The sequence below is a fragment of the Osmia lignaria genome, unplaced genomic scaffold (genome assembly GCF_051020975.1).
Source record: "Osmia lignaria lignaria isolate PbOS001 unplaced genomic scaffold, iyOsmLign1 scaffold0016, whole genome shotgun sequence".
In the NCBI taxonomy this organism is placed as follows: Eukaryota; Metazoa; Arthropoda; class Insecta; order Hymenoptera; family Megachilidae; genus Osmia; species Osmia lignaria.
In genome coordinates, this window is record NW_027478168.1 from 11,282,410 (window position 1) to 11,309,001 (window position 26,592).

Here is a 26,592-nt window from a genome sequence, read left to right on the forward strand (position 1 = left end):
AAGTGGCATTTGCGGCTCGCACTAGTGCAGAGTTATCTCAAAGAAAGGGGCCACGGTGTTTCTGTATCTCTATTATGTTGGTGCGGCTTCGGAACTTTTAAATATCTCGATATATCTCGAAAACTACGCTTCTGATCAAAAAATATCATAGAACGTAAATTGTAGCAAACATAATTCTCTACAAAAAAGGTCTCTTAACATTTTGCCGTAGCTCGCTTCGTTTCCGAGATATTTGCAGATTTATCTCAAGGGAAGGGGCCTGACGGACATATTTCGAGATATTTCTTCTTCTTGTTGTTCTTCTTCTGCACAGCTAAGCTGGAAGTGGCATTTGCAGCTCGCTATAGTGCAGAGTTATCTCAAAGAAACGGGCCACGGTGTTTCTGTATCTCTATTATGTTGGTGCAGCTTCGGAACTTTTAAATATCTTGATATATCTCGAGAACTACGCATCTGATCAAAAAATATCATAGAACATAAAAAGTAGGAAACTTAATTCTCTACAAAAAAGGTCTTTTAACGTTTTGCAATAGCTCGCTTCGTTTCCGAGATATTTGCAGATTTATCTCAAGGGAAGGGTCCTGACGGACATATTTCGAGATATTTCTTCTTCTTGTTGTTCTTCTTCTGCACAGCTAAGCTGGAAGTGGCATTTGCAGGTCGCAATAGTGCAGAGTTATCTCAAAGAAAGGGGCCACGGTGTTTCTGTATCTCTATTATGTTGGTGCGGCTTCGGAACTTTTAAATATCTCGATATATCTCGAAAACTACGCTTCTGATCAAAAAATATCAGAGAACGTAAATTGTAGGAAACATAACTCTCTACAAAAAAGGTCTCTTAACATTTTGCCATAGCTCGCTTCGTTTCCGAGATATTTGCAGATTTATCTCAAGGGAAGGGGCCTGACGGACATATTTCGAGATATTTCTTCTTCTTGTTGTTCTTCTTCTGCACAGCTAAGCTGGAAGTGGCATTTGCAGCTCGCAATAGTGCAGAGTTATCTCAAAGAAAGGGGCCACGGTGTTTCTGTATCTCTATTATGTTGGTGCGGCTTCGGAACTTTTAAATATCTTGATATATCTCGAGAACTACGCATCTGATCAAAAAATATCATAGAACATAAAGAGTAGGAGACCTAATTTTCTACAAAAAAGGTCTCTTAACATTTTGCCGTAGCTCGCTTCGTTTCCGAGATATTTGCAGATTTATCTCAAGGGAAGGGGCCTGACGGACATATTTCGAGATATTTCTTCTTCTTGTTGTTCTTCTTCTGCACAGCTAAGCTGGAAGTGGCATTTGCAGGTCGCAATAGTGCAGAGTTATCTCAAAGAAAGGGGCCACGGTGTTTCTGTATCTCTATTATGTTGGTGCGGCTTCGGAACTTTTAAATATCTCGATATATCTCGAAAACTACGCATCTGATCAAAAAATATCATAGAACATAAAAAGTAGGAAACTTAATTCTCTACAAAAAAGGTCTTTTAACGTTTTGCAATAGCTCGCTTCGTTTCCGAGATATTTGCAGATTTATCTCAAGGGAAGGGTCCTGACGGACATATTTCGAGATATTTCTTCTTCTTGTTGTTCTTCTTCTGCACAGCTAAGCTGGAAGTGGCATTTGCAGGTCGCAATAGTGCAGAGTTATCTCAAAGAAAGGGGCCACGGTGTTTCTGTATCTCTATTATGTTGGTGCGGCTTCGGAACGTATAAATATCTTGATATATCTCGAGAACTACGCATCTGATCAAAAAATATCATAGAACATAAAAAATAGGAAACCTAATTTTCTACAAAAAAGGTCTCTTAACATTTTGCCGTAGCTCGCTTCGTTTCCGAGATATTTGCAGATTTATCTCAAGGGAAGGGGCCTGACGGACATATTTCGAGATATTTCTTCTTCTTGTTGTTCTTCTTCTGCACAGCTAAGCTGGAAGTGGCATTTGCAGCTCGCACTAGTGCAGAGTTATCTCAAAGAAAGGGGCCACGGTGTTTCTGTATCTCTATTATGTTGGTGCGGCTTCGGAACTTTTAAATATCTCGATATATCTCGAAAACTACGCTTCTGATCAAAAAATATCATAGAACGTAAATTGTAGCAAACATAATTCTCTACAAAAAAGGTCTCTTAACATTTTGCCGTAGCTCGCTTCGTTTCCGAGATATTTGCAGATTTATCTCAAGGGAAGGGGCCTGACGGACATATTTCGAGATATTTCTTCTTCTTGTTGTTCTTCTTCTGCACAGCTAAGCTGGAAGTGGCATTTGCAGCTCGCTATAGTGCAGAGTTATCTCAAAGAAACGGGCCACGGTGTTTCTGTATCTCTATTATGTTGGTGCAGCTTCGGAACTTTTAAATATCTTGATATATCTCGAGAACTACGCATCTGATCAAAAAATATCATAGAACATAAAAAGTAGGAAACTTAATTCTCTACAAAAAAGGTCTTTTAACGTTTTGCAATAGCTCGCTTCGTTTCCGAGATATTTGCAGATTTATCTCAAGGGAAGGGTCCTGACGGACATATTTCGAGATATTTCTTCTTCTTGTTGTTCTTCTTCTGCACAGCTAAGCTGGAAGTGGCATTTGCAGCTCGCAATAGTGCAGAGTTATCTCAAAGAAAGGGGCCACGGTGTTTCTGTATCTCTATTATGTTGGTGCGGCTTCGGAACGTATAAATATCTTGATATATCTCGAGAACTACGCATCTGATCAAAAAATATCATAGAACATAAAAAATAGGAAACCTAATTTTCTACAAAAAAGGTCTCTTAACATTTTGCCGTAGCTCGCTTCGTTTCCGAGATATTTGCAGATTTATCTCAAGGGAAGGGGCCTGACGGACATATTTCGAGATATTTCTTCTTCTTGTTGTTCTTCTTCTGCACAGCTAAACTGGAAGTGGCATTTCCAGCTCGCAATCGTGCAGAGTTATCTCAAAGAGAGGGGCCACGGTGTTTCTGTATCTCTATTATGTTGGTGCGGCTTCGGAACTTTTAAATATCTTGATATATCTCGAGAACTACGCCTCTGATCAAAAAATATCATAGAACATAAAAAGTAGGAAACTTAATTCTCTACAAAAATGGTCTCTTAACATTTTGCCATAGCTCGCTTCGTTTCCGAGATATTTGCAGATTTATCTCAAGGGAAGGGGCCTGACGGACATATTTCGAAATATTTCTTCTTCTTGTTGTTCCTCTTCTGCACAGCTAAGCTGGAAGTGGCATTTGCAGCTCGCAATAGTGCAGAGTTATCTCAAAGAAAGGGGCCACGGTGTTTCTGTATCTCTATTATGTTGGTGCGGCTTCGGAACTTTTAAATATCTTGATATATCTCGAGAACTACGCATCTGATCAAAAAATATCATAGAACATAAAAAGTAGGAAACCTAATTTTCTACAAAAAAGGTCTCTTAACATTTTGCCGTAGCTCGCTTCGTTTCCGAGATATTTGCAGATTTATCTCAAGGGAAGGGGCCTGACGGACATATTTCGAGATATTTCTTCTTCTTGTTGTTCTTCTTCTGCACAGCTAAGCTGGAAGTGGCATTTGCAGCTCGCTATAGTGCAGAGTTATCTCAAAGAAACGGGCCACGGTGTTTCTGTATCTCTATTATGTTGGTGCAGCTTCGGAACTTTTAAATATCTCGATATATCTCGAGAACTACGCATCTGATCAAAAAATATCATAGAACATAAAAAGTAGGAAACTTAATTCTCTACAAAAAAGGTCTTTTAACGTTTTGCAATAGCTCGCTTCGTTTCCGAGATATTTGCAGATTTATCTCAAGGGAAGGGTCCTGACGGACATATTTCGAGATATTTCTTCTTCTTGTTGTTCTTCTTCTGCACAGCTAAGCTGGAAGTGGCATTTGCAGCTCGCAATAGTGCAGAGTTATCTCAAAGAAAGGGGCCACGGTGTTTCTGTATCTCTATTATGTTGGTGCGGCTTCGGAACGTTTAAATATCTTGATATATCTCGAGAACTACGCATCTGATCAAAAAATATCATAGAACATAAAAAATAGGAAACCTAATTTTCTACAAAAAAGGTCTCTCAACATTTTGCCGTAGCTCGCTTCGTTTCCGAGATATTTGCAGATTTATCTCAAGGGAAGGGGCCTGACGGACATATTTCGAGATATTTCTTCTTCTTGTTGTTCTTCTTCTGCACAGCTAAACTGGAAGTGGCATTTGCGGCTCGCACTAGTGCAGAGTTATCTCAAAGAAAGGGGCCACGGTGTTTCTGTATCTCTATTATGTTGGTGCGGCTTCGGAACTTTTAAATATCTCGATATATCTCGAAAACTACGCTTCTGATCAAAAAATATCATAGAACATAAATTGTAGGAAACATAATTCTCTACAAAAAACGTCTCTTAACATTTTGCCATAGCGCGTTTCGTTTCCGAGATATTTGCAGATTTATCTCAAGGGAAGTGGCCCGACGGACATATTTCGAGATATTTCTTCCTCTTGTTGTTCTTCTTCTGCACAGCTAAGCTGGAAGTGGCATTTGCGGCTCGCACTAGTGCAGAGTTATCTCAAAGAAAGGGGCCACGGTGTTTCTGTATCCCTATTATGTTGGTGCGGCTTCGGAACTTTTAAATATCTTGATATATCTCGAGAACTACGCCTCTGATCGAAAAATATCATACAACATAAAAAGTAGGAAACTTAATTCTCTACAAAAAAGGTCTCTTAACATTTTGCCATAGCTCGCTTCGTTTCCGAGATATTTGCAGATTTATCTCAAGGGAAGGGGCCTGACGGACATATTTCGAGATATTTCTTCTTCTTGTTGTTCTTCCTCTGCACAGCTAAGCTGGAAGTGGCATTTGCAGCTCGCAATAGTGCAGAGTTATCTCAAAGAAAGGGGCCACGGTGTTTCTGTATCTCTATTATGTTGGTGCGGCTTCGGAACTTTTAAATATCTTGATATATCTCGAGAACTACGCATCTGATCAAAAAATATCATAGAACATCAAAAGTAGGAAACTTAATTCTCTACAAAAAAGGTCTCTAAACATTTTGCCATAGCTCGCTTCGTTTCCGAGATATTTGCAGATTTATCTCAAGGGAAGGGGCCTGACGGACATATTTCGAGATATTTCTTCTTCTTGTTGTTCTTCTTCTGCACAGCTAAGCTGGAAGTGGCATTTGCGGCTCGCACTAGTGCAGAGTTATCTCAACGAAAGGGGCCACAGTGTTTCTGTATCTCTATTATGTTGGTGCGGCTTCGGAACTTTTAAATATCTCGATATATCTCGAAACCTACGCTTCTGATGAAAAAATATCATAGAACATAAATTGTAGGAAACATAATTCTCTACAAAAAAGGTCTCTTAACATTTTGCCATAGCTCGCTTTGTTTCCGAGATATTTGCAGATTTATCTCAAGGGAAGGGGCCTGACGGACATATTTCGAGATATTTCTTCTTCTTGTTGTTCTTCTTCTGCACAGCTAAGCTGGAAGTGGCATTTGCAGCTCGCACTAGTGCAGAGTTATCTCAAAGAAAGGGGCCACGGTGTTTCTGTATCTCTATTATGTTGGTGCGGCTTCGGAACTTTTAAATATCTCGATATATCTCGAAAACTACGCTTCTGATCAAAAAATATCGTAGAACATAAATTGTAGGAAACATAATTCTCTACAAAAAAGGTCTCTTAACATTTTGCCATAGCTCGCTTCGTTTCCGAGATATTTGCAGATTTATCTCAAGGGAAGGGGCCTGACGGACATATTTCGAAATATTTCTTCTTCTTGTTGTTCCTCTTCTGCACAGCTAAGCTGGAAGTGGCATTTGCAGCTCGCAATAGTGCAGAGTTATCTCAAAGAAAGGGGCCACGGTGTTTCTGTATCTCTATTATGTTGGTGCGGCTTCGGAACTTTTAAATATCTTGATATATCTCGAGAACTACGCATCTGATCAAAAAATATCATAGAACATAAAAAGTAGGAAACCTAATTTTCTACAAAAAAGGTCTCTTAACATTTTGCCGTAGCTCGCTTCGTTTCCGAGATATTTGCAGATTTATCTCAAGGGAAGGGGCCTGACGGACATATTTCGAGATATTTCTTCTTCTTGTTGTTCTTCTTCTGCACAGCTAAGCTGGAAGTGGCATTTGCAGCTCGCTATAGTGCAGAGTTATCTCAAAGAAACGGGCCACGGTGTTTCTGTATCTCTATTATGTTGGTGCAGCTTCGGAACTTTTAAATATCTTGATATATCTCGAGAACTACGCATCTGATCAAAAAATATCATAGAACATAAAAAGTAGGAAACTTAATTCTCTACAAAAAAGGTCTTTTAACGTTTTGCAATAGCTCGCTTCGTTTCCGAGATATTTGCAGATTTATCTCAAGGGAAGGGTCCTGACGGACATATTTCGAGATATTTCTTCTTCTTGTTGTTCTTCTTCTGCACAGCTAAGCTGGAAGTGGCATTTGCAGCTCGCAATAGTGCAGAGTTATCTCAAAGAAAGGGGCCACGGTGTTTCTGTATCTCTATTATGTTGGTGCGGCTTCGGAACTTTTAAATATCTTGATATATCTCGAGAACTACGCCTCTGATCGAAAAATATCATACAACATAAAAAGTAGGAAACTTAATTCTCTACAAAAAAGGTCTCTTAACATTTTGCCATAGCTCGCTTCGTTTCCGAGATATTTGCAGATTTATCTCAAGGGAAGGGGCCTGACGGACATATTTCGAGATATTTCTTCTTCTTGTTGTTCTTCCTCTGCACAGCTAAGCTGGAAGTGGCATTTGCAGCTCGCAATAGTGCAGAGTTATCTCAAAGAAAGGGGCCACGGTGTTTCTGTATCTCTATTATGTTGGTGCGGCTTCGGAACTTTTAAATATCTTGATATATCTCGAGAACTACGCATCTGATCAAAAAATATCATAGAACATCAAAAGTAGGAAACTTAATTCTCTACAAAAAAGGTCTCTAAACATTTTGCCATAGCTCGCTTCGTTTCCGAGATATTTGCAGATTTATCTCAAGGGAAGGGGCCTGACGGACATATTTCGAGATATTTCTTCTTCTTGTTGTTCTTCTTCTGCACAGCTAAGCTGGAAGTGGCATTTGCGGCTCGCACTAGTGCAGAGTTATCTCAACGAAAGGGGCCACAGTGTTTCTGTATCTCTATTATGTTGGTGCGGCTTCGGAACTTTTAAATATCTCGATATATCTCGAAACCTACGCTTCTGATGAAAAAATATCATAGAACATAAATTGTAGGAAACATAATTCTCTACAAAAAAGGTCTCTTAACATTTTGCCATAGCTCGCTTTGTTTCCGAGATATTTGCAGATTTATCTCAAGGGAAGGGGCCTGACGGACATATTTCGAGATATTTCTTCTTCTTGTTGTTCTTCTTCTGCACAGCTAAGCTGGAAGTGGCATTTGCAGCTCGCACTAGTGCAGAGTTATCTCAAAGAAAGGGGCCACGGTGTTTCTGTATCTCTATTATGTTGGTGCGGCTTCGGAACTTTTAAATATCTCGATATATCTCGAAAACTAAGCTTCTGATCAAAAAATATCGTAGAACATAAATTGTAGGAAACATAATTCTCTACAAAAAAGGTCTCTTAACATTTTGCCATAGCTCGCTTCGTTTCCGAGATATTTGCAGATTTATCTCAAGGGAAGGGGCCTGACGGACATATTTCGAAATATTTCTTCTTCTTGTTGTTCCTCTTCTGCACAGCTAAGCTGGAAGTGGCATTTGCAGCTCGCAATAGTGCAGAGTTATCTCAAAGAAAGGGGCCACGGTGTTTCTGTATCTCTATTATGTTGGTGCGGCTTCGGAACTTTTAAATATCTTGATATATCTCGAGAACTACGCATCTGATCAAAAAATATCATAGAACATAAAAAGTAGGAAACCTAATTTTCTACAAAAAAGGTCTCTTAACATTTTGCCGTAGCTCGCTTCGTTTCCGAGATATTTGCAGATTTATCTCAAGGGAAGGGGCCTGACGGACATATTTCGAGATATTTCTTCTTCTTGTTGTTCTTCTTCTGCACAGCTAAGCTGGAAGTGGCATTTGCAGCTCGCTATAGTGCAGAGTTATCTCAAAGAAACGGGCCACGGTGTTTCTGTATCTCTATTATGTTGGTGCAGCTTCGGAACTTTTAAATATCTTGATATATCTCGAGAACTACGCATCTGATCAAAAAATATCATAGAACATAAAAAGTAGGAAACTTAATTCTCTACAAAAAAGGTCTTTTAACGTTTTGCAATAGCTCGCTTCGTTTCCGAGATATTTGCAGATTTATCTCAAGGGAAGGGTCCTGACGGACATATTTCGAGATATTTCTTCTTCTTGTTGTTCTTCTTCTGCACAGCTAAGCTGGAAGTGGCATTTGCAGCTCGCAATAGTGCAGAGTTATCTCAAAGAAAGGGGCCACGGTGTTTCTGTATCTCTATTATGTTGGTGCGGCTTCGGAACGTTTAAATATCTTGATATATCTCGAGAACTACGCATCTGATCAAAAAATATCATAGAACATAAAAAATAGGAAACCTAATTTTCTACAAAAAAGGTCTCTCAACATTTTGCCGTAGCTCGCTTCGTTTCCGAGATATTTGCAGATTTATCTCAAGGGAAGGGGCCTGACGGACATATTTCGAGATATTTCTTCTTCTTGTTGTTCTTCTTCTGCACAGCTAAACTGGAAGTGGCATTTGCGGCTCGCACTAGTGCAGAGTTATCTCAAAGAAAGGGGCCACGGTGTTTCTGTATCTCTATTATGTTGGTGCGGCTTCGGAACTTTTAAATATCTCGATATATCTCGAAAACTACGCTTCTGATCAAAAAATATCATAGAACATAAATTGTAGGAAACATAATTCTCTACAAAAAACGTCTCTTAACATTTTGCCATAGCGCGTTTCGTTTCCGAGATATTTGCAGATTTATCTCAAGGGAAGTGGCCCGACGGACATATTTCGAGATATTTCTTCTTCTTGTTGTTCTTCTTCTGCACAGCTAAGCTGGAAGTGGCATTTGCGGCTCGCACTAGTGCAGAGTTATCTCAAAGAAAGGGGCCACGGTGTTTCTGTATCCCTATTATGTTGGTGCGGCTTCGGAACTTTTAAATATCTCGATATATCTCGAAAACTACGCTTCTGATCAAAAAATAGCATAGAACATAAATTGTAGGAAACATAATTCTCTACAAAAAACGTCTCTTAACATTTTGCCATAGCTCGTTTCGTTTCCGAGATATTTGCAGATTTATCTCAAGGGAAGTGGCCTGACGGACATATTTCGAGATATTTCTTCTTCTTGTTGTTCTTCTTCTGCACAGCTAAGCTGGAAGTGGCATTTGCAGCTCGCAATAGTGCAGAGTTATCTCAAAGAAAGGGGCCACGGTGTTTCTGTATCTCTATTATGTTGGTGCGGCTTCGGAACGTTTAAATATCTTGATATATCTCGAGAACTACGCATCTGATCAAAAAATATCATAGAACATAAAAAATAGGAAACCTAATTTTCTACAAAAAAGGTCTCTCAACATTTTGCCGTAGCTCGCTTCGTTTCCGAGATATTTGCAGATTTATCTCAAGGGAAGGGGCCTGACGGACATATTTCGAGATATTTCTTCTTCTTGTTGTTCTTCTTCTGCACAGCTAAACTGGAAGTGGCATTTGCGGCTCGCACTAGTGCAGAGTTATCTCAAAGAAAGGGGCCACGGTGTTTCTGTATCTCTATTATGTTGGTGCGGCTTCGGAACTTTTAAATATCTCGATATATCTCGAAAACTACGCTTCTGATCAAAAAATATCATAGAACATAAATTGTAGGAAACATAATTCTCTACAAAAAACGTCTCTTAACATTTTGCCATAGCGCGTTTCGTTTCCGAGATATTTGCAGATTTATCTCAAGGGAAGTGGCCCGACGGACATATTTCGAGATATTTCTTCTTCTTGTTGTTCTTCTTCTGCACAGCTAAGCTGGAAGTGGCATTTGCGGCTCGCACTAGTGCAGAGTTATCTCAAAGAAAGGGGCCACGGTGTTTCTGTATCCCTATTATGTTGGTGCGGCTTCGGAACTTTTAAATATCTCGATATATCTCGAAAACTACGCTTCTGATCAAAAAATAGCATAGAACATAAATTGTAGGAAACATAATTCTCTACAAAAAACGTCTCTTAACATTTTGCCATAGCTCGTTTCGTTTCCGAGATATTTGCAGATTTATCTCAAGGGAAGTGGCCTGACGGACATATTTCGAGATATTTCTTCTTCTTGTTGTTCTTCTTCTGCACAGCTAAGCTGGAAGTGGCATTTGCGGCTCGCACTAGTGCAGAGTTATCTCAAAGAAAGGGGCCACGGTGTTTCTGTATCCCTATTGTGTTGGTGCGGCTTCGGAACTTTTAAATATCTCGATATATCTCGAAAACTACGCTTCTGATCAAAAAATAGCATAGAACATAAATTGTAGGAAACATAATTCTCTACAAAAAACGTCTCTTAACATTTTGCCATAGCTCGCTTCGTTTCCGAGATATTTGCAGATTCAGCTCAAAGGAACTGGCCTGACGGACATATTTCGAGATATTTCTTCTTCTTGTTGTTCTTCCTCTGCACAGCTAAGCTGGAAGTGGCATTTGCAGCTCGCAATAGTGCAGAGTTATCTCAAAGAAAGGGGCCACGGTGTTTCTGTATCTCTATTATGTTGGTGCGGCTTCGGAACTTTTAAATATCTTGATATATCTCGAGAACTACGCATCTGATCAAAAAATATCATAGAACATAAAAAGTAGGAAACTTAATTCTCTACAAAAAAGGTCTCTTAACATTTTGCCATAGCTCGCTTTGTTTCCGAGATATTTGCAGATTTATCTCAAGGGAAGGGGCCTGACGGACATATTTCGAGATATTTCTTCTTCTTGTTGTTCTTCTTCTGCACAGCTAAGCTGGAAGTGGCATTTGCAGCTCGCACTAGTGCAGAGTTATCTCAAAGAAAGGGGCCACGGTGTTTCTGTATCTCTATTATGTTGGTGCGGCTTCGGAACTTTTAAATATCTCGATATATCTCGAAAACTACGCTTCTGATCAAAAGATATCGTAGAACATAAATTGTAGGAAACATAATTCTCTACAAAAAAGGTCTCTTAACATTTTGCCATAGCTCGCTTCGTTTCCGAGATATTTGCAGATTTATCTCAAGGGAAGGGGCCTGACGGACATATTTCGAGATATTTCTTCTTCTTGTTGTTCTTCTTCTGCACAGCTAAGCTGGAAGTGGCATTTGCGGCTCGCACTAGTGCAGAGTTATCTCAAAGAAAGGGGCCACGGTGTTTCTGTATCTCTATTATGTTGGTGCGGCTTCGGAACTTTTAAATATCTCGATATATCTCGAAAACTACGCTTCTGATCAAAAAATATCATAGAACATAAATTGTAGGAAACATAATTCTCTACAAAAAAGGTCTCTTAACATTTTGCCATAGCTCGCTTCGTTTCCGAGATATTTGCAGATATATCTCAAGGGAAGGGGCCTGACGGACATATTTCGAGATATTTCTTCTTCTTGTTGTTCTTCTTCTGCACAGCTAAGCTGGAAGTGGCATTTACAGCTCGCAATAGTGCAGAGTTATCTCAAAGAAAGGGGCCACGGTGTTTCTGTATCTCTATTATGTTGGTGCGGCTTCGGAACTTTTAAATATCTTGATATATCTCGAGAACTACGCATCTGATCAAAAAATATCATAGAACATCAAAAGTAGGAAACTTAATTCTCTACAAAAAAGGTCTCTTAACATTTTGCCATAGCTCTCTTCGTTTCCGAGATATTTGCAGATTTATCTCAAGGGAAGGGGCCTGACGGACATATTTCGAGATATTTCTTCTTCTTGTTGTTCTTCTTCTGCACAGCTAAGCTGGAAGTGGCATTTGCAGCTCGGAATACTGCAGAGTTATCTCAAAGAAAGGGGCCACGGTGTTTCTGTATCTCTATTATGTTGGTGCGGCTTCGGAACTTTTAAATATCTCGATATATCTCGAGAACTACGCGTCTGATCAAAAAATATCATAGAACATAAAAAGTAGGAAACATAATTCTCTACAAAAACGGTCTCTTAACATTTTGCCATAGCTCGCTTCGTTTCCGAGATATTTGCAGATATATCTCAAGGGAAGGGGCCTGACGGACATATTTCGAGATATTTCTTCTTCTTGTTGTTCTTCTTCTGCACAGCTAAGCTGGAAGTGGCATTTGCGGCTCGCACTGGTGCACAGTTATCTCAAAGAAAGGGGCCACGGTGTTTCTGTATCTCTATTATGTTGGTGCGTCTTCGGAACTTTTAAATATCTCGATATATCTCGAAAACTACGCTTCTGATCAAAAAATATCATAGAACATAAAAAGTAGGAAACTTAATTCTCTACACAAAAGGTCTCTTAACATTTTGCCATAGCTCGCTTCGTTTCCGAGATATTTGCAGATTTATCTCAAGGGAAGGGGCCTGACGGACATATTTCGAGATATTTCTTCTTCTTGTTCTTCTTCTTCTGCACAGCTAAGCTGGAAGTGGCATTTACAGCTCGCAATAGTGCAGAGTTATCTCAAAGAAAGGGGCCACGGTGTTTCTGTATCTCTATTATGTTGGTGCGGCTTCGGAACTTTTAAATATCTTGATATATCTCGAGAACTACGCCTCTGATCGAAAAATATCATACAACATAAAAAGTAGGAAACTTAATTCTCTACAAAAAAGGTCTCTTAACATTTTGCCATAGCTCGCTTCGTTTCCGAGATATTTGCAGATTTATCTCAAGGGAAGGGGCCTGACGGACATATTTCGAGATATTTCTTCTTCTTGTTGTTCTTCCTCTGCACAGCTAAGCTGGAAGTGGCATTTGCAGCTCGCAATAGTGCAGAGTTATCTCAAAGAAAGGGGCCACGGTGTTTCTGTATCTCTATTATGTTGGTGCGGCTTCGGAACTTTTAAATATCTTGATATATCTCGAGAACTACGCATCTGATCAAAAAATATCATAGAACATCAAAAGTAGGAAACTTAATTCTCTACAAAAAAGGTCTCTAAACATTTTGCCATAGCTCGCTTCGTTTCCGAGATATTTGCAGATTTATCTCAAGGGAAGGGGCCTGACGGACATATTTCGAGATAATACTTCTTCTTGTTGTTCTTCTTCTGCACAGCTAAGCTGGAAGTGGCATTTGCGGCTCGCACTAGTGCAGAGTTATCTCAACGAAAGGGGCCACAGTGTTTCTGTATCTCTATTATGTTGGTGCGGCTTCGGAACTTTTAAATATCTCGATATATCTCGAAAACTACGCTTCTGATGAAAAAATATCATAGAACATAAATTGTAGGAAACATAATTCGCTACAAAAAAGGTCTCTTAACATTTTGCCATAGCTCGCTTCGTTTCCGAGATATTTGCGGATATATCTCAAGGGAAGGGGCCTGACGGACATATTTCGAGATATTTCTTCTTCTTGTTGTTCTTCTTCTGCACAGCTAAGCTGGAAGTGGCATTTGCAGCTCGGAATACTGCAGAGTTATCTCAAAGAAAGGGGCCACGGTGTTTCTGTATCTCTATTATGTTGGTGCGGCTTCGGAACTTTTAAATATCTCGATATATCTCGAGAACTACGCGTCTGATCAAAAAATATCATAGAACATAAAAAGTAGGAAACATAATTCTCTACAAAAACGGTCTCTTAACATTTTGCCATAGCTCGCTTCGTTTCCGAGATATTTGCAGATATATCTCAAGGGAAGGGGCCTGACGGACATATTTCGAGATATTTCTTCTTCTTGTTGTTCTTCTTCTGCACAGCTAAGCTGGAAGTGGCATTTGCGGCTCGCACTGGTGCACAGTTATCTCAAAGAAAGGGGCCACGGTGTTTCTGTATCTCTATTATGTTGGTGCGTCTTCGGAACTTTTAAATATCTCGATATATCTCGAAAACTACGCTTCTGATCAAAAAATATCATAGAACATAAAAAGTAGGAAACTTAATTCTCTACACAAAAGGTCTCTTAACATTTTGCCATAGCTCGCTTCGTTTCCGAGATATTTGCAGATTTATCTCAAGGGAAGGGGCCTGACGGACATATTTCGAGATATTTCTTCTTCTTGTTCTTCTTCTTCTGCACAGCTAAGCTGGAAGTGGCATTTACAGCTCGCAATAGTGCAGAGTTATCTCAAAGAAAGGGGCCACGGTGTTTCTGTATCTCTATTATGTTGGTGCGGCTTCGGAACTTTTAAATATCTTGATATATCTCGAGAACTACGCCTCTGATCGAAAAATATCATACAACATAAAAAGTAGGAAACTTAATTCTCTACAAAAAAGGTCTCTTAACATTTTGCCATAGCTCGCTTCGTTTCCGAGATATTTGCAGATTTATCTCAAGGGAAGGGGCCTGACGGACATATTTCGAGATATTTCTTCTTCTTGTTGTTCTTCCTCTGCACAGCTAAGCTGGAAGTGGCATTTGCAGCTCGCAATAGTGCAGAGTTATCTCAAAGAAAGGGGCCACGGTGTTTCTGTATCTCTATTATGTTGGTGCGGCTTCGGAACTTTTAAATATCTTGATATATCTCGAGAACTACGCATCTGATCAAAAAATATCATAGAACATCAAAAGTAGGAAACTTAATTCTCTACAAAAAAGGTCTCTAAACATTTTGCCATAGCTCGCTTCGTTTCCGAGATATTTGCAGATTTATCTCAAGGGAAGGGGCCTGACGGACATATTTCGAGATAATACTTCTTCTTGTTGTTCTTCTTCTGCACAGCTAAGCTGGAAGTGGCATTTGCGGCTCGCACTAGTGCAGAGTTATCTCAACGAAAGGGGCCACAGTGTTTCTGTATCTCTATTATGTTGGTGCGGCTTCGGAACTTTTAAATATCTCGATATATCTCGAAAACTACGCTTCTGATGAAAAAATATCATAGAACATAAATTGTAGGAAACATAATTCGCTACAAAAAAGGTCTCTTAACATTTTGCCATAGCTCGCTTCGTTTCCGAGATATTTGCGGATATATCTCAAGGGAAGGGGCCTGACGGACATATTTCGAGATATTTCTTCTTCTTGTTGTTCTTCTTCTGCACAGCTAAGCTGGAAGTGGCATTTACAGCTCGCAATAGTGCAGAGTTATCTCAAAGAAAGTGGCCACGGTGTTTCTGTATCTCTATTATGTTGGTGCGGCTTCGGAACTTTTAAATATCTTGATATATCTCGAGAACTACGCATCTGATCAAAAAATATCATAGAACATAAAAAGTAGGAAACTTAATTCTCTACAAAAAAGGTCGCTTAACATTTTGCCATAGCTCGCTTCGTTTCCGAGATATTTGCATATTTATCTCAAGGGAAGGGGCCTGACGGACATATTTCGAGATATTTCTTCTTCTTGTTGTTCTTCTTCTGCACAGCTAAGCTGGAAGTGGCATTTGCGGCTCGCACTAGTGCAGAGTTATCTCAAAGAACGGGGCCACGGTGTTTCTGTATCCCTATTATGTTGGTGCGGCTTCGGAACTTTTAAATATCTTGATATATCTCGAGAACTACGCTTCTGATCAAAAAATATCATAGATCATAAATTGTAGGAAACATAATTCTCTACAAAAAAGGTCTCTTAACATTTTGCCATAGCTCGCTTCGTTTCCGAGATATTTGCAGATTTATCTCAAGGGAAGGGGCCTGACGGACATATTTCGAGATATTTCTTCTTCTTGTTGTTCTTCTTCTGCACAGCTAAGCTGGAAGTGGCATTTGCAGCTCGCAATAGTGCATAGTTATCTGAAAGAAAGGGGCCACGGTGTTTCTGTATCTCTATTATGTTGGTGCGGCTTCGGAACTTTTAAATATCTCGATATATCTCGAAAACTACGCTTCTGATCAAAAAATATCATAGAACATAAATTGTAGGAAACATAATTCTCTACAAAAAAGGTCTCTTCACATTTTGCCATAGCTCGCTTCGTTTCCGAGATATTTGCAGATATATCTCAAGGGAAGGGGCCTGACGGACATATTTCGAGATATTTCTACTTCTTGTTGTTCTTCTTCTGCACAGCTAAACTGGAAGTGGCATTTCCAGGTCGCAATAGTGCAGAGTTATCTCAAAGAAAGGAGCCACGGTGTTTCTGTATCTCTATTATGTTGGTGCGGCTTCGGAACTTTTAAATATCTTGATATATCTCGAGAACTACGTGTCTGATCAAAAAATATCATAGAACATAAAAAGTAGGAAACATAATTCTCTACAAAAAAGGTCTCTTAACATTTTGCCATAGCTCGCTTCGTTTCCGAGGTATTTGCAGATTTATCTCAAGGGACGGGGCCTGACGGACATATTTCGAGATATTTCTTCTTCTTGATGTTCCTCTTCTGCACAGCTAAGCTGGAAGTGGCATTTGCAGCTTGCAATTGTGCAGAGTTATCTCAAAGAGAGGGGCCACGGTGTTTCTGTATCTCTATTATGTTGGTGCGGCTTCGGAACTTTTAAATATCTTGATATATCTCGAGAACTACGCATCTGATCAGAAAATATCAGAGAAGATAAAAAGTAGGAAACTTAATTCTCTCCAAAAAGGTCTCTTAACATTTTGCCATAGCTCGCTTCGTTTCCGAGATATTTGCAGATTTATCTCAAGGTAAGGGGCCTGACGGACATATTTCGAGATATTTCTTCTTCTTGTTGTTCTTCTTCTGCACAGCTAAGCTGGAAGTGGCATTTGCAGCTCGCAATAGTGCATAGCTATCTGAAAGAAAGGGGCCACGGTGTTTCTGTATCTCTATTATGTTGGTGCGGCTTCGGAACTTTTAAATATCTTGATATATCTCGAGAACTACGCATCTGATCAAAAAATATCATAGAACATAAAAAGTAGGAAACTTAATTCGCTACAAAAAAGGTCTCTTAACATTTTGCCATAGCTCGCTTCGTTTCCGAGATATTTGCAGATTTATCTCAAGGGAAGGGGCCTAACGGACATATTTCGTGATATTTCTTCTTCTTGTTGTTCTTCTTCTGCACAGCTAAGCTGGAAGTGGCATTTGCAGCTCGCAATAGTGCAGAGTTATCTCAAAGAAAGGGGCCACGGTGTTTCTGTATCTCTATTATGTTGGTGCGGCTTCTTAACTTTTAAATATCTTGATATATCTCGAGAACTACGCATCTGATCAAAAAATTTCATAGAACATAAAAAGTAGGAAACTCAATTCTCTACAAAAAAGGTCTCTTAAGATTTTGCAATAGCTCGCTTCGTTTCCGAGATATTTGCAGATTTATCTCAAGGGAAGGGGCCTGACGGACATATTTCGAGATATTTCTTCTTCTTGTTGTTCTTCTTCTGCACAGCTAAGCTGGAAGTGGCATTTGCAGCTCGCAATAGTGCAGAGTTATCTCAAAGAAAGGGGCCACGGTGTTTCTGTATCTCCATTATGTTGGTGCGGCTTCGGAACTTTTAAATATCTTGATATATCTCGCGAACTACTCGTCTGATCAAAAAATATCATAGAACATACAAAGTAGGAAACTTAATTCTCTACAAAAAAGGTCTCTTAACATTTTGCCATAGCTCGCTTCGTTTCCGAGATATTTGCAGATTTATCTCAAGGGAAGGGGCCTAACGGACATATTTCCAGATATTTCTTCTTCTTGTTGTTCTTCTTCTGCACAGCTAAGCTGGAAGTGGCATTTGCGGCTCGCACTAGTGCAGAGTTATCTCAAAGAAAGGGGCCACGGTGTTTCTGTATCTCTATTATGTTGGTGCAGCTTCAGAACTTTTAAATATCTTGATGTATCTCGAGAACTACGCATCTGATCAAAAAATATCATAGAACATAAAAAGTAGAAAACTTAATTCTCTACAGAAAAGGTCTCTTAACATTTTGCCATAGCTCGCTTCGTTTCCGAGATATTTGCAGATTTATCTCAAGGGAAGGGGCCTGACGGACATATTTCGAGATATTTCTTCTTCTTGTTGTTCTTCTTCTGCACAGCTAAACTGGACGTGGCATTTCCAGCTCGCAATAGTGCAGAGTTATCTCAAAGAGAGGGGCCACGGTGTTTCTGTATCTCTATTATGTTGGTGCGGCTTCGGAACTTTTAAATATCTTGATATATCTCGAGAACTACGCATCTGATCAAAAAATATCATAGAACATAAATTGTAGGAAACATAATTGTCTACAAAAAAGGTCTCTTAACATTTTGCCATAGCTCGCTTCGTTTCCGAGATACTTGCCGATTTATCTCAAGGGAAGGGGCCTGACGGACATATTTCGAGATATTTCTTCTTCTTGTTGTTCTTCTTCTGCACAGCTAAGCTGGAAGTGGCATTTGCAGCTCGCAATTGTGCAGAGTTATCTCAAAGAGAGGGGCCACGGTGTTTCTGTATCTCTATTATGTTGGTGCGGCTTCGGAACTTTTAAATATCTTGATATATCTCGAGAACTACGAATCTGATCAGAAAATATCATAGAAGATAAAAAGTAGGAAACTTAATTCTCTACAAAAAAGGTCTCTTAACATTTTGCCATAGCTCGCTTCGTTTCCGAGATATTTGCAGATTTATCTCATGGTAAGGGGCCTGACGGACATATTTCGAGATATTTCTTCTTCTTGTTGTTCTTCTTCTGCACAGCTAAGCTGGAAGTGGCATTTGCAGCTCGCAATAGTGCATAGTTATCTGAAAGAAAGGGGCCACGGTGTTTCTGTATCTCTATTATGTTGGTGCGGCTTCGGAACTTTTAAATATCTCGATATATCTCGAAAACTACGCTTCTGATAAAAAAATATCATAGAACATAAATTGTAGGAAACATAATTCTCTACAAAAAAGGTCTCTTCACATTTTGCCATAGCTCGCTTCGTTTCCGAGATATTTGCAGATATATCTCAAGGGAAGGGGCCTGACGGACATATTTCGAGATATTTCTTCTTCTTGTTGTTCTTCTTCTGCACAGCTAAACTGGAAGTGGCATTTGCGGCTCGCACTAGTGCAGAGTTATCTCAAAGAAAGGGGCCACGGTGTTTCTGTATCTCTATTATGTTGGTGCAGCTTCAGAACTTTTAAATATCTTGATGTATCTCGAGAACTACGCATCTGATCAAAAAATATCATAGAACATAAAAAGTAGAAAACTTAATTCTCTACAGAAAAGGTCTCTTAACATTTTGCCATAGCTCGCTTCGTTTCCGAGATATTTGCAGATTTATCTCAAGGGAAGGGGCCTGACGGACATATTTCGAGATATTTCTTCTTCTTGTTGTTCTTCTTCTGCACAGCTAAACTGGACGTGGCATTTCCAGCTCGCAATAGTGCAGAGTTATCTCAAAGAGAGGGGCCACGGTGTTTCTGTATCTCTATTATGTTGGTGCGGCTTCGGAACTTTTAAATATCTTGATATATCTCGAGAACTACGCATCTGATCAAAAAATATCATAGAACATAAATTGTAGGAAACATAATTGTCTACAAAAAAGGTCTCTTAACATTTTGCCATAGCTCGCTTCGTTTCCGAGATACTTGCCGATTTATCTCAAGGGAAGGGGCCTGACGGACATATTTCGAGATATTTCTTCTTCTTGTTGTTCTTCTTCTGCACAGCTAAGCTGGAAGTGGCATTTGCAGCTCGCAATTGTGCAGAGTTATCTCAAAGAGAGGGGCCACGGTGTTTCTGTATCTCTATTATGTTGGTGCGGCTTCGGAACTTTTAAATATCTTGATATATCTCGAGAACTACGAATCTGATCAGAAAATATCATAGAAGATAAAAAGTAGGAAACTTAATTCTCTACAAAAAAGGTCTCTTAACATTTTGCCATAGCTCGCTTCGTTTCCGAGATATTTGCAGATTTATCTCATGGTAAGGGGCCTGACGGACATATTTCGAGATATTTCTTCTTCTTGTTGTTCTTCTTCTGCACAGCTAAGCTGGAAGTGGCATTTGCAGCTCGCAATAGTGCATAGTTATCTGAAAGAAAGGGGCCACGGTGTTTCTGTATCTCTATTATGTTGGTGCGGCTTCGGAACTTTTAAATATCTCGATATATCTCGAAAACTACGCTTCTGATAAAAAAATATCATAGAACATAAATTGTAGGAAACATAATTCTCTACAAAAAAGGTCTCTTCACATTTTGCCATAGCTCGCTTCGTTTCCGAGATATTTGCAGATATATCTCAAGGGAAGGGGCCTGACGGACATATTTCGAGATATTTCTTCTTCTTGTTATTCTTCTTCTGCACAGCTAAACTGGAAGTGGCATTTCCAGGTCGCAATAGTGCAGAGTTATCTCAAAGAAAGGAGCCACGGTGTTTCTGTATCTCTATTATGTTGGTGCGGCTTCGGAACTTTTAAATATCTTGATATATCTCGAGAACTACGTGTCTGATCAAAAAATATCATAGAACATAAAAAGTAGGAAACATAATTCTCTACAAAAAAGGTCTCTTAACATTTTGCCATAGCTCGCTTCGTTTCCGAGATATTTGCAGATTTATCTCAAGGGACGGGGCCTGACGGACATATTTCGAGATATTTCTTCTTCTTGATGTTCCTCTTCTGCACAGCTAAGCTGGAAGTGGCATTTGCGGCTCGCACTAGTGCAGAGTTATCTCAAAGAAAGGGGCCACGGTGTTTCTGTATCTCTATTATGTTGGTGCAGCTTCAGAACTTTTAAATATCTTGATGTATCTCGAGAACTACACATCTGATCAAAAAATATCATAGAACATAGAAAGTAGAAAACTTAATTCTCTACAGAAAAGGTCTCTTAACATTTTGCCATAGCTCGCTTCGTTTCCGAGATATTTGCAGATTTATCTCAAGGGAAGGGGCCTGACGGACATATTTCGAGATATTTCTTCTTCTTGTAGTTCTTCTTCTGCACAGCTAAACTGGACGTGGCATTTCCAGCTCGCAATAGTGCAGAGTTATCTCAAAGAGAGGGGCCACGGTGTTTCTGTATCTCTATTATGTTGGTGCGGCTTCGGAACTTTTAAATATCTTGATATATCTCGAGAACTACGCATCTGATCAGAAAATATCAGAGAAGATAAAAAGTAGGAAACTTAATTCTCTACAAAAAAGGTCTCTTAACATTTTGCCATAGCTCGCTTCGTTTCCGAGATATTTGCAGATTTATCTCAAGGTAAGGGGCCTGACGGACATATTTCGAGATATTTCTTCTTCTTGTTGTTCTTCTTCTGCACAGCTAAGCTGGAAGTGGCATTTGCAGCTCGCAATAGTGCATAGCTATCTGAAAGAAAGGGGCCACGGTGTTTCTGTATCTCTATTATGTTGGTGCGGCTTCGGAACTTTTAAATATCTTGATATATCTCGAGAACTACGCATCTGATCAAAAAATATCATAGAACATAAAAAGTAGGAAACTTAATTCGCTACAAAAAAGGTCTCTTAACATTTTGCCATAGCTCGCTTCGTTTCCGAGATATTTGCAGATTTATCTCAAGGGAAGGGGCCTAACGGACATATTTCGTGATATTTCTTCTTCTTGTTGTTCTTCTTCTGCACAGCTAAGCTGGAAGTGGCATTTGCAGCTCGCAATAGTGCAGAGTTATCTCAAAGAAAGGGGCCACGGTGTTTCTGTATCTCTATTATGTTGGTGCGGCTTCTTAACTTTTAAATATCTTGATATATCTCGAGAACTACGCATCTGATCAAAAAATTTCATAGAACATAAAAAGTAGGAAACTCAATTCTCTACAAAAAAGGTCTCTTAAGATTTTGCAATAGCTCGCTTCGTTTCCGAGATATTTGCAGATTTATCTCAAGGGAAGGGGCCTGACGGACATATTTCGAGATATTTCTTCTTCTTGTTGTTCTTCTTCTGCACAGCTAAGCTGGAAGTGGCATTTGCAGCTCGCAATAGTGCAGAGTTATCTCAAAGAAAGGGGCCACGGTGTTTCTGTATCTCTATTATGTTGGTGCGGCTTCGGAACTTTTAAATATCTTGATATATCTCGCGAACTACGCGTCTGATCAAAAAATATCATAGAACATAAAAAGTAGGAAACATAATTCTCTACAAAAAAGGTCTCTTAACATTTTGCCATAGCTCGCTTCGTTTCCGAGATATTTGCAGATTTATCTCAAGGGAAGGGGCCTGACGGACATATTTCGAGATATTTCTTCTTCTTGATGTTCCTCTTCTGCACAGCTAAGCTGGAAGTGGCATTTGCAGCTCGCAATTGTGCAGAGTTATCTCAAAGAGAGGGGCCACGGTGTTTCTGTATCTCTATTATGTTGGTGCGGCTTCGGAACTTTTAAATATCTTGATATATCTCGAGAACTACGCATCTGATCAGAAAATATCAGAGAAGATAAAAAGTAGGAAACTTAATTCTCTACAAAGAGGTCTCTTAACATTTTGCCATAGCTCGCTTCGTTTCCGAGATATTTGCAGATTTATCTCAAGGTAAGGGGCCTGTCGGACATATTTCGAGATATTTCTTCTTCTTGTTGTTCTTCTTCTGCACAGCTAAGCTGGAAGTGGCATTTGCAGCTCGCAATAGTGCATAGCTATCTGAAAGAAAGGGGCCACGGTGTTTCTGTATCTCTATTATGTTGGTGCGGCTTCGGAACTTTTAAATATCTTGATATATCTCGAGAACTACGCATCTGATCAAAAAATATCATAGAACATAAAAAGTAGGAAACTTAATTCGCTACAAAAAAGGTCTCTTAACATTTTGCCATAGCTCGCTTCGTTTCCGAGATATTTGCAGATTTATCTCAAGGTAAGGGGCCTGACGGACATATTTCGAGATATTTCTTCTTCTTGTTGTTCTTCTTCTGCACAGCTAAGCTGGAAGTGGCATTTGCAGCTCGCAATAGTGCATAGCTATCTGAAAGAAAGGGGCCACGGTGTTTCTGTATCTCTATTATGTTGGTGCGGCTTCGGAACTTTTAAATATCTTGATATATCTCGAGAACTACGCATCTGATCAAAAAATATCATAGAACATAAAAAGTAGGAAACTTAATTCGCTACAAAAAAGGTCTCTTAACATTTTGCCATAGCTCGCTTCGTTTCCGAGATATTTGCAGATTTATCTCAAGGGAAGGGGCCTAACGGACATATTTCGTGATATTTCTTCTTCTTGTTGTTCTTCTTCTGCACAGCTAAGCTGGAAGTGGCATTTGCAGCTCGCAATAGTGCAGAGTTATCTCAAAGAAAGGGGCCACGGTGTTTCTGTATCTCTATTATGTTGGTGCGGCTTCTTAACTTTTAAATATCTTGATATATCTCGAGAACTACGCATCTGATCAAAAAATTTCATAGAACATAAAAAGTAGGAAACTCAATTCTCTACAAAAAAGGTCTCTTAACATTTTGCAATAGCCCGCTTCTACGGCATCTGATCAAAAAATATCATACAACATAAAAAGTAGGAAACTTAATTCTCTACAAAAAAGGTCTCTTAACGTTTTGCAATAGCTCGCTTCGTTTCCGAGATATTTGCAGATTTATCTCAAGGGAAGGGTCCTGACGGACATATTTCGAGATATTTCTTCTTCTTGTTGTTCTTCTTCTGCACAGCTAAACTGGAAGTGGCATTTCCAGCTCGCAATAGTGCAGAGTTATCCCAAAGAAAGGGGCCACGGTGTTTCTGTATCTCTATTATGTTGGTGCGGCTTCGGAACTTTTAAATATCTCGATATATCTCGAAAACTACGTTTCTGATCAAAAAATATCATAGAACATAAATTGTAGGAAACATAATTCTCTACAAAAAAGGTCTCTTAACATTTTGCCATAGCTCGCTTGGTTTCCGAGATATTTGCAGATTTATCTCAAGGGAAGGGGCCTGAGGGACATATTTCGAGATATTTCTTCTTCGTGTTGTTCTTCTTCTGCACAGCTAAGCTGGAAGTGGCATTTGCAGGTCGCAATAGTGCAGAGTTATCTCAAAGAAAGGGGCCACGGTGTTTCTGTATCTCTATTATGTTGGTGCGGCTTCGGAACTTTTAAATATCTCGATATATCTCGAAAACTACGCTTCTGATCAAAAAATATCAGAGAACGTAAATTGTAGGAAACATAATTCTCTACAAAAAAGGTCTCTTAAGATTTTGCCATAGCTCGCTTCGTTTCCGAGATATTTGCAGATTTATCTCAAGGGAAGGGGCCTGACGGACATATTTCGAGATATTTCTTCTTCTTGTTGTTCTTCTTCTGCACAGCTAAGCTGGAAGTGGCATTTGCAGCTCGCAATAGTGCAGAGTTATCTCAAAGAAAGGGGCCACGGTGTTTCTGTATCTCTATTATGTTGGTGCGGCTTCGGAACTTTTAAATATCTTGATATATCTCGAGAACTACGCATCTGATCAAAAAATATCGTAGAACATAAAAAGTAGGAAACTTAATTCTCTACAAATAAGGTCTCTTAACATTTTGCCATAGCTCGCTTGGTTTCCGAGATATTTGCAGATTTATCTCAAGGGAAGGGGCCTGAGGGACATATTTCGAGATATTTCTTCATCTTGTTGTTCTTCTTCTGCACAGCTAAGCTGGAAGTGGCATTTGTAGCTCGCAATAGTGCAGAGTTACCTCAAAGAAAGGGGCCACGGTGTTTCTGTATCTCTATTATGTTGGTGCCGCTTCGGAACTTTTAAATATCTGGATATATCTGGAGAACTACGCATCTGATCAAAAAATATCATAGAACATAAAAAGTAGGAAACTTAATTCTCTACAAAAAAGGTCTCTTAACATTTTGCCATAGCTCGCTTCGTTTCCGAGATATTTGCAGATTTATCTCAAGGGAAGGGGCCTGACGGACATATTTCGAGATATTTCTTCTTCTTGTTGTTCTTCTTCTGCACAGCTAAGCTGGAAGTGCCATTTGCAGCGCGCAATAGTGCAGAGTTATCTCAAAGAAAGGGGCCACGGTGCTTCTGTATCTCTATTATGTTGGTGCCGCTTCGGAACTTTTAAATATCTGGATATATCTCGAGAACTACGCATCTGATCAAAAAATATCATAGAACATAAAAAGTAGGAAACTTAATTCTCTACAAAATAGGTCTCTTAACATTTTGCCATACCTCGCTTCGTTTCCGAGATATGTGCAGATTTATCCCAAGGGAAGGGGCCTGACGGACATATTTCGAGATATTTCTTCTTCTTGTTGTTCTTCTTCTGCACAGCTAAGCTGGAAGTGGCATTTGCAGCTCGCAGTAGTGCAGAGTTATCTCAAAGAAAGGGGCCACGGTGTTTCTGTATCTCTATTATGTTGGTGCGGCTTCGGAACTTTTAAATATCTTGATATATCTCGAGAACTACGCATCTGATCAAAAAATATCATAGAACGTAAATTGTAGGAAACATAATTCTCTACAAAAAAGGTCTCTTAACATTTTGCCATAGCTCGCTTCGTTTCCGAGATATTTGCAGATTTATCTCAAGGGAAGGGGCCTGTCGGACATATTCCGAGATATTTCTTCTTCTTGTTGTTCCTCTTCTGCACAGCTAAGCTGGAAGTGGCATTTGCAGGTCGCAATAGTGCAGAGTTATCTCAAAGAAAGGGGCCACGGTGTTTCTGTATCTCTATTATGTTGGTGCGGCTTCGGAACTTTTAAATATCTCGATATATCTCGAAAACTACGCTTCTGATCAAAAAATATCAGAGAACGTAAATTGTAGGAAACATAATTCTCTACAAAAAAGGTCTCTTAAGATTTTGCCATAGCTCGCTTCGTTTCCGAGATATTTGCAGATTTATCTCAAGGGAAGGGGCCTGACGGACATATTTCGAGATATTTCTTCTTCTTGTTGTTCTTCTTCAGCACAGCTAAACTGGAAGTGGCATTTCCAACTCGCAATAGTGCAGAGTTATTCCAAAGAAAGGGGCCACGATGTTTCTGTATCTCTATTATGTTGGTGCCGCTTCGGAACTTTTAAATATCTGGATATATCTCGAGAACTACGCATCTGATCAAAAAATATCATAGAACATAAAAAGTAGGAAACTTAATTCTCTACAAAAAAGGTCTCTTAACATTTTGCCATAGCTCGCTTCGTTTCCGAGATATTTGCAGATTTATCTCAAGGGAAGGGTCCTGACGGACATATTTCGAGATATTTCTTCTTCTTGTTGTTCTTCTTCTGCACAGCTAAACTGGAAGTGGCATTTCCAACTCGCAATAGTGCAGAGTTATCCCAAAGAAAGGGGCCACGATGTTTCTGTATCTCTATTATGTTGGTGCGGCTTCGGAACTTTTAAATATCTCGATATATCTCGAAAACTACGCATCTGATCAAAAAATATCATAGAACATAAAAAGTAGGAAACTTAATTCTCTACAAAAAAGGTCTCTTAACATTTTGCCATAGCTCGCTTCGTTTCCGAGATATTTGCAGATTTATCTCAAGGGAAGGGGCCTGACGGACATATTTCGAGATATTTCTTGTTCTTGTTGTTCTTCTTCAGCACAGCTAAGCTGGGAGTGGCATTTGCAGCTCGCAATAGTGCAGAGTTATCTCAAAGAAAGGGGCCACGGTGTTTCTGTATCTCTATTATGTTGGTGCGGCTTCGGAA